This window comes from Ostrea edulis, chromosome 3 (assembly GCF_947568905.1).
Source record: "Ostrea edulis chromosome 3, xbOstEdul1.1, whole genome shotgun sequence".
NCBI classification, from domain to species: Eukaryota; Metazoa; Mollusca; class Bivalvia; order Ostreida; family Ostreidae; genus Ostrea; species Ostrea edulis.
Genome location: NC_079166.1, coordinates 27,134,688 through 27,144,410, shown reverse-complemented (window position 1 = coordinate 27,144,410; position 9,723 = coordinate 27,134,688). Strand labels below are relative to the sequence as shown.

The 9,723-nt window shown below is 34.3% G+C and overlaps 1 pseudogene; it reads right to left on the bottom strand.

Annotated features, from left to right (window-relative positions):
• Positions 1 to 280: 280 nt before the first annotated feature.
• On the bottom strand, positions 281 to 5,760 carry LOC130053515 (carboxylesterase 1C-like; annotated as a pseudogene).
• Between the last annotated feature and the right edge of the window lie 3,963 nt (positions 5,761 to 9,723).

Below are 9,723 nucleotides of genomic sequence, written 5' to 3'. Positions count from 1 at the left end.
ACATGTATGAATGGGACAGTAACAATGTCATTTGTCCAGTATAGGTATCCCTCTGTATGGTGTGAGCTAAACCTCGCATCGCCGTTCATGGTTGACCTAAGATTATCGCTCACACTAACATGTATCATCTGTACCGCACCAATGAGAGCACAAAAGAGTTATTCTCTCTCTCTCTCTCTCTCTCTCTCTCTCTTTCTCTCTCTCTCTAAGTGGTAAATATTTTCAGCTACACGACATCCATGTATTGCAGCTATAAAAACACATTTCTGACTTACTGACATTATAGTTCATCATGCTTTGATTTTGGCCGACCCTGACTAAGAACTTTGTTTAAGAGATCTGTAGCCCCGGGTTTTAGATTTTCACCGTGTGTTACGGGAGTATCTAATATAATGTATCGTTTCCTCGTGGTTTCGTACGATGGCCAATCTGGAACACTGTCGGAATTAGGATTCCTTAAGAATATAAATGAAAATTAAATCAACTTGAAGATTGATGAAAGAATTGATTTTCAGATTTAATATTTTGGGGAACAAAAATAAAAATCGCTGCGGGTTTTCAACCACAATAAAAGAAATCAGTACTTACCCATACTTGGCAAAATTAGTCCAATATGTTACGATATCTCTTGACAACTTATCTACCGATGCCAAATCGTGCATCTTCAATTTCTCTTCGGACACGTGATCTGACGTTACCTCAAACATCAAGTGCAATTCTTGTCCATGTCCAGCACCTTTATACCAGGCTGGTGGATCGATTGGAACCAAAGGAAATGGAGTTGGTTTGGTAACTAGGTACTGAAAAGTGTTAGATTTATCGTTGTTCTTTGCGTGAATTGATAGCATAGTGTTGCTAGGCACCACGAACCAGGAATCACCAGAGAATTCACAAACTTTGTTACTCTGGTGATCAACTCCGTCCGAGGTAGTGTAAAAATCACAAATTTCTTGTGTCAATTCTGGAACATTTCCTACAACTGTGTCCACGAACGAAGCAGCCACTACTTCACATAAAACGCCTAATGGCAAATATTCTGAAATGTTGAACTTGAATTTTTCTTGAAGTTGAGGTGTCATAAGTGTATATACCAAGTCACCTTCCCCGTCCAGGGTGCCCGACATGAAATCAACACTGCGGAGGAATTGATACACATCATCATCCCAAGACTTAGGATAGACTAAATTTTCTTTGATTAACTCCCCATCAACGGTTGGAACCATGCTTCCTACTTCCAAAGTGATATTTAGAGGGGAGTAAAATTCCATAAAAGATACCGCCTGTGTGACATTTTCCACTGGCACATCACGTAGGCATTTCAGAATGTTGGCGGTTCCTTCTATTCCCGTGCACCCCGTTCTCTCTAACAATAACTGGTTGGTTTTCTCCTCTTCTCGTTTCCTTGCAATGGAGTAAAAAGAAACAACACCACTTTGAGAAATAGCTCTCTGAAACAGACCTTTATTTGAGGGTATCAGGGTCTGAAGACTCACGCTCATGCCACCGGCCGACTCGCCAAATATAGTAACTGATTTAGGGTTACCCCCAAAAGCTGCAATGTTATTTTGAATCCATTTTAAGGCCTCAATCTGGTCCCAAAGTCCGTAATTTCCAGGAGCCAGTGGATCGTGCAGTGTCAGAAACCCAAATAAACCAAGTCTGTAATTCATCGTTACAACGATCACATCGCCGCCGAGTACTAGCTTTTGAGGTTTGTATTGACTTGCTCCACCGACAATAAAACCCCCGCCATGAATCCAAACCATTACAGACAGGTTTCTGTCTTTTGAAATTTTCCCAGGCACATATATATTCAGATACAGACAGTCTTCATCGTTTTCTAAACTAGCTAATCCTGGAATTGGCTCTGGGATTTGAGGACACTGCGGGGAATTTGCAGCTCCTATTCCTTTTACTGTATCCCACTTATCGATGGGTTTTGTTTTGTGAAAACGTAAATCCCCTAATGGAGGTTGTGCATACGGAATTTTTATAAATCTGTACACTTGCCCGTCATCATGAGTTTCCTCGTACCCTCTGACCTAGCCAGAGGGAGTCCTTACTTCCACCACGTTCACAATATCAGAACCAAGTGCAAGTATTCCCAAATATGCCCCAACACAAAGGAGAAAAATGGGATGCATTGTTGTGGCGTTTTATATATTCCTGCAATACAAGTATGTTTGATAAAACATTCTTACATATATATATATATATATATATATATATATATATATTTATATATATATATATATATCTATATATATATATCATACATACGAATGTTTTATCACTAAAATGATCAACGACACGAACAACCAGATTGTCAAATTTTTGGGGACGACCCGTCAGGACAAACGAAAATAATTACATAATGTGGCCAATATTAACGGCGAATAATAAAAAAAAGTACATATATATACATCTAGCACTACAACTACACTAATCTACAAACGTATTTACAACGCAGACTACATGTTTTTTGGTCTTTAGGCTTGCCAATCAATGTTTAAAGTGGAGCGAATTAGGACATGCCTTATTCGTCCAAAGAGCTGATCCAAAAATCATATACTCTAGATATTCCTCGCCAAAATCGTTTTCTAGGCCGTGGCGTTTGTAGTCTGCGCCTTGTATTGATTTAAAAAACAGTATGCAGTTTTAGTTTAATTTTTAGTAGATTTAAATGTCGATGAAACGAAACTCAGGCGTCAGATTGCGCATTGCGTTTGTTGCAACTTTTGAATCATCAACTATGATTTTCATACCTATGTCCAGATCTATACTTTATAAATTTTCAGATTTAAAAAAAAATAAATTACGAATAATATGATGATATCTGATAAAAAGAAAATATATTAACCAATTCTGTACCGTTCATATACAAATTCGAATGAAAAAATAAACTGGGGCTTTGCACATCAATATGAACCAGTTGTCTATTACCAGAAGTGTACTAACCAAATTCCACTCTGTTGATGAGGGTCTAACAGACTGGAGGTCTCTAGTGGAAGCCTTGTGCAAACCAGCACGAAGAGGACTAAACGTAATGAGGGTATTACATTTAAGGGAAACTTCGAGAAAAATTATTTATATTATTAATGCATGTAATTCTGTCAGTTAAAATCTTCACTAACCTGTTATTTGATGATATGTATCGATCTGTGCCTTCTCTCTACAGGTGGAGATTAAACACCCTGCACTAACAGAGAGTTGTGGGATTTATGGACGGTTTGCTGTACGTGTGCTACTTTACTCTAGCTTTTGTCAAAGTACTAGATTTTCACTGGCCTCTATCCGGAGTCGAAGTGTGGCACAACTGTTCTTTATGAAACACTTGTTTACTTTGTATTCATTGTAGGAGATATGCGATTTATTACTGTGAAAAGGTAAACTTTTGAAATGTGCTGATTGGCCTGGCTTTCTATATTCTAATGTGGATATAGAAATCCAACTCTTTAAAGCTTACCTCAGCAACATTTGTGAATAAATTTTTAACAAACAAAAATGAATGCTGGTATATACCCCATGCACACTGCATAAAAAAAACCGGCTTTACAAAGCAAGTAAATGCAATGTAAATGTAATATTTACATTGCCTATGCATAACTTTACTGATTTAAGGCAAAGTTGGTAAACATTAACTTTAATTTGACTTAAAGGTAATGTAATGTCCCACATTGTCTTAACTTTACTTCAATGTAAATATGAAATTTCAGGGACTTTAAGGTTCATTAAACTTGGTATTTAATCAAATAAAGCAGATATATGATGTCCTGAAAGGACAAGGTACGTTTGGGGCCAAATTTGGCCCCGCGTCCAAATTAAATGATATTCCTCAATATTCTTTCATATGGTGTATACTTCCATAAAATGGTTATGATGTCTTCGTAAAAAGCTTTACTTATATATAATACATATGTAAATACAGTATAGTTTACGATAACGTTGTGCCATTTTGACGTTACTTTATGCGACGTCTTGAACAAGAAAGCTATGTCATGAACTCAATATGAAAGTAATCCAATTTATGTCGCCATATGCTCAAAGTTTTATTAAACAAATGTGCCCTATGATTTTTATTTGAAAAGTTTAATTGATTTTTTCCGAAAATTTTAATCAATTGTAGATGATTCGATGCGGCGGATGCTGTGATTTGAAGGACGATTAGTGTAATTGTATCTAAGAATTGTAGAGCAATTCATATATATTCATTCAATTTTAACATTGGATTTACATTTGCATCCAATTTGCATTGTTTTATTCTAAAGTAAATGAATATCATATATGTACGTAGCGCGTGATTACTTTAAGTTATTCTTGTGTGTATATGTACACTTTGTTCTTTTTTTTTTTTTTTTTTTCGAGCGCACTAAATGTTTTCAGCGAAGGAACACGCACTAACCAATGCTACATTGGATTGTATATGTAGTAAAAAGAACATGAAATTCACTCAGAATATATGTGAAAAGAAATATTATAAAACGAACTTTTTTTTTTAAATTCAACACATGACAATGCGACCGAATGTGAACCTTATAGGATGTGATAAGATTTACAAACAATGTGATAAGTTCTACACAGGAGTTGACACTGACACCATGAAAAACCTAACAAAAAATAATCTTGTCGGTATTATATTCAATGGTTTAGCATCTATTAATTACAGGCTCCTGACAATTATCTTTATATAACAAATCTTTCAATGCATTAGTATTTACGCAAAGGAAAACAGTTTGAATAATAAATCATATCATTGTCTCAAACCACGTCCGAAGTCCGCATGGGAGAGGATCGTATATTTTTGACCCCTCCCCTTCTACCTTTTGATACATGTCGATTTAGTCGGAGATATGAAAACAACTTTGGTTTCCCTATCTAATAAATCATTCAACAATTCCTTTTCGGCCAGTTTCTAATGGTGAATGAAGCAGAGACTGTCTATTAACAGTACCAAAGTCAATCACTATGACAGTGCATCAGCATATATAATGCCGTCAGTCAAAGATATTTATATTTTCCAGCAATTGTCAAAATAATGAAAGGTGTAAGATCTAATCAGTTTTTGACAATAAGTTTTTTCACTATACTGAAAAGGACTACTAGAATCTATAATTTACTAGTCCTGCTGATTTGTGACTAAACGGCCGAGTCGCGATGCGACGAGGGGAAGAGTTTGAGAGGAGTTTGTCCCCTCTTAGAGAGGGTGAGAGTCCGGGGAAAAAATCTAGATGCAAATTGTTCATTTGAGACAAATAAATGAAAATTTTATGACCAAATCTAGCCTCTTTTTTCCTGAGTCTCTCATCAAACCATCATATTTATGCTTGAATATCATGAAGAATACGTCGATGTGTAACATAGTACCGTATTTTGTCGAACATGATATGCACTTTTTTTCAAGAATTTTTTGGTGTAAAAAAGGGGTGCGCATTGTTTACAAAATAGTTTTTTTTTCAGATAAACTCTGCAGTTAATTTACTCGGAGACATATCTATGCTTGTTCACGTTGTTCACCTAATCGATCTCAAGAAAATTACTACAGAACGTAAAATTGTAGAAAATATTATACTTAACAATATGTAAATAATTAAATTATTATAAAACAGCCAATTAAGTTTTATTCGATCTTACATTCATATTAGATATTCATCATCGTGCAAAAGTGCCACGATATCATCAGACCGTGACCATGACCGGCACATGTTTTTCGAAGCCATCGTTGTGTACAAGGACTTCGTCACTTGATTTTGTCAGACACATATTCAGGGTACTTTCTGCATGCTGCACGATTTCCATGGATCTGGGAATGTGTGATTTTCTTTTGTAGTAAATGACACGCGACTGACGTACTTCATCTATTTAAATGCAGCGAAATTTCGGAGAGTTAAGTTTGAATCACAGGTGCTAAGCCCGTTTTGGGCCCGAACTCTGGGATTTATGGTATCACAGAGTTCGGGCCCAAAACGGGCTTAGCCCCTGTGGTTTGAATTCTACATTTCACTACCGTCTCCAAATAAGGGTAGTGTACGATTACAACACATTGAACAATTGTTCAATACTTTTACTTTATTTCTATAACGTCGGCTATTTGAATTATTTGAAGTTTAAACAAAGAAAATATCGAGTGTTCAAACTTTAATGCTACAAAATATCATGCTTTGCTAAAATTAATACATTATTACCGCGCTGTATTCAAATTCATGTGCTTTGTTGAGAACATACATTATTTCCACAAAGATTTCTAGTGAAATTTAAATTGAAAAAAGCCAAGAATACTGCTTGGTTAGAATGTTTACATTAATCACCGGTAATTATGTACAATATATATTGGGAAAAGGATATCAAACAATCGTTCCAGTTTAATACAAATGATAATATTGTGCTCTGCTTTAGTCCTCATTTGCGCACAAATTACATGCAACTTTAATTCCAGAGGGGAGGGGGGTGTCCGGACCTCCACTCTAGATCCGCGCATGATTCGGATATAGTCATTAAGCGATGTTTTGTGCACATGCCACTAAATGCTAAGTGACCGACGGTGAGTGGGATTGTTAGAGTGTAAATGAAGGAAAAGAAAGTTCTCCTTATGTGTGAAAATCGCGTTCTAATACTTCAACACCAGTTCCACGATTTAATGATGAAAATAGTAACCAATGACTAGCTATCATGTATTTTTAAATAAGACTATATCACAGAACACGTGCGTCAGTTATCGATAAATGTAAGGCGATTTTATAAACAAATTTCATTACAGCGACGTAGCAACAGGGTAATTTGGCCCACGTTCTTTTGTTTTGAGAATGTAGTTTTTCCATAAATTTTACATGCGAATTTTGATTTATCCCCCCCCCCCTTTATGGTAATACTGAATGCTTGCGAAAATATAAGTATGAAACGATTAGAGTTGTAGATTTGTTGACATTGATTGCAAATGCAGTCAGAGTCGTTCGTTTCTACTAAAAATGTTTTCTTAAGAAATGTTTTTTATCTTTTTTTTTTTTTTTTTTTTTTTTTTTTTATACATGTAATGATCGGGGTTCACCGGGTTTGGTCCTCTTGGAATACACAATAGAAGCGTATACTTTATCTTTTAGTCTACAAATGAGTTTTAATTTAGATATCTAGATACTACATCGTTTATCTATCAACTACCAACATTCACTCTTATAGCAGGGTTACATTAATTGTGTTGATATCATTGCGTATCTATATCAAACATAAAATTGGAATCGGAAATATCTGTGTCAAAGATTCCAATTCTCTGACCACACACTATCTTCTTCGATGCAAACTACGTAGAGTCTTATAAAATTTAATATGCTGTACATATGCATATTATTTATTCATTAAGCTTGTATTTATGAACACCATCAACGTTGAAATTTGTATTACAGATGAACGCGGGAAATGGTTAAACGTTAAATTTAATAGTCTGCTCATTTAACAACCAAGTCGAAATTTTGCTCATTATTGACTTTCAATATGATTAATGTGTACGCAAACTATCTTTGTGGTTGTTGCATGTGCTCTATCTTTAAAATGGTTTCAAAGACATAAAAAACGGCTAATTTCGGTAAATCATGTCAATCGGAGATAAGGAAATTGACGTCACAGGACATATTACGTCACTAATTTCCACATTTATCATCAGGGCCAATGTCCTACTGCATAATCATAATGATTAAACCAAGTGAAACCACATTTCAAATTTATCCTAATTTTGTGGCGAAATTTGGGCCTTAATATACCTTGCTCTTTCACCTTTACTTGTCATAAAGTTAACTTCTGCTGACTTTACTGGACAGTAAAGTTCATCATTACACATCTTTAATATTCCTAACTGGCTTTACTTGGAAGTAAATTTCATCTTTAATTATTCTTAATGGACATTACTGGAAAGTAAATTTGATCATTACTTAAAAGTAAATTTGATCATTTTTCATCTTTCATTCAACTTATCAAATTAAGATTAATCAAAAATGAACCAAAAAATGAGATTTCAATAAGCTTTTGTTATTCAAAGTAAACTATCAAAGATATTTTCTGGTACATATACAAATATTTATTCTACTATTATTAAGTACAACATATATATACTTGTATAAGAGTAAACTAAAATACAATTAAGTCCTTGTCACATTACTCTTTTTTCAAATTGTCATTTCACAAAGAAAATTGCCTGTAATCAAAATTATCATTTTTCAGTATTTTGATTTGAAGATTAATGTGAGGAAAACATCAAATTTTAAAAGATGAAAACATTTACAAAAGTTACTGTAGCAATAATTTCAGACCAATTATTCAAAATAGTGAATAAATGTATAAAGAACAGTCACATATTTCAAACACAATCACTATATTAAAGTTTGATTTGTTCCAATATCATATTTAAAAACAATATATATTTACATAGTTCATATAATAAATTTGTATTTGTAATAAAAAAAACACCTTTGTAAATTTCAAAATCAGATTAATATAAAATGGATCATGGTACAAATATTGTGATATGTATTTATACAGAAAATAGGCTTATTGTCCAAGTCCCAATGAAGATCTCATCTAATTATCCAAAAGAACTCATCTGCAGCCTCGGGTTTGTTTTTGTCTTTTATAGATCCCCCGTTCTTGTTTAGACGAGTCTATTTCTTCTTGCAAGACAAATTTCTATGTATGTTTTAAAGGAGTTGCTTTCCTATGAATATCGGTATGTCAAGAAGCCTTCATCATCTTTTTCATTGCTTGGCATCATTCCATTAGCACACTTCGATTTTGTAAAATTTGTAATCTTTTTCTTCCTCCCTTCTGTTCACTTTCTTTGCCAATGGCCTATTTCTTGATTTCTGTAATTAAAAATGAAAATTTATATTCATACGGAAAATAAAAACTGTACTATATTTGGAATAGGCATGGGTTGTTTGTTTTATGTCCCGTCGAGAAATGTTCACTCATATTGAGACGTCATCGGTTGTAGGTGAAGTACCACAAATTTAAACCTATGCATAGCGCTTATGGATGTAGTAGTGAGGGTTCTTCAACATGCTAACGCCTGCCCGGACATGGGACCTCTTTTTTAAAGGTCATATCTCACTTCAAAATCCTGAGCATTTGGCAAAAGAGCAATCACTACCTATGTTTACATCTTAGGTTTGAGATGGCTACGAGCGGGGCTCAAATTTACCACCTCCCGGTTACGAGACAAACACTCTACCACTGAGCTACTGCGACCAGTCACAATTACCCAAAAATGTAATCGATCAATAATCAACAATTTAAAGAAATTTTGTGCAATTGATTACTAATTGAGTACAGTCAACTTTGCCCTGTAATTGATTGCAATAGATTACTTTAGAGGATGTACTTGATTATTTACTTTAGATTTTTTATGTGTACATGTATGTAAAAATAAAAATGGTGACTATCGTATGTTAATAACTTTAATATTAAACATGTACACAACTCATGTGCATTGCATCAAATCTTCAAGTTATATTCAGATGATTGATTGGTATTGAATTACTTTGAGAGCCTGTAATCATTCAAACAAAGAGTATTTTAACCATGTACCTGTCATCCTTTATTATAATGTTCTCTTATTCCAAGTTACTCTTGTAAATCAAATCTCAGTTGAACTGAAATAAAAATTTGGAGTCATATTACATATATATACTGGTATATTAGATGCATACAGATAAATATGACACATTGTTAGCCTGGGCAAGA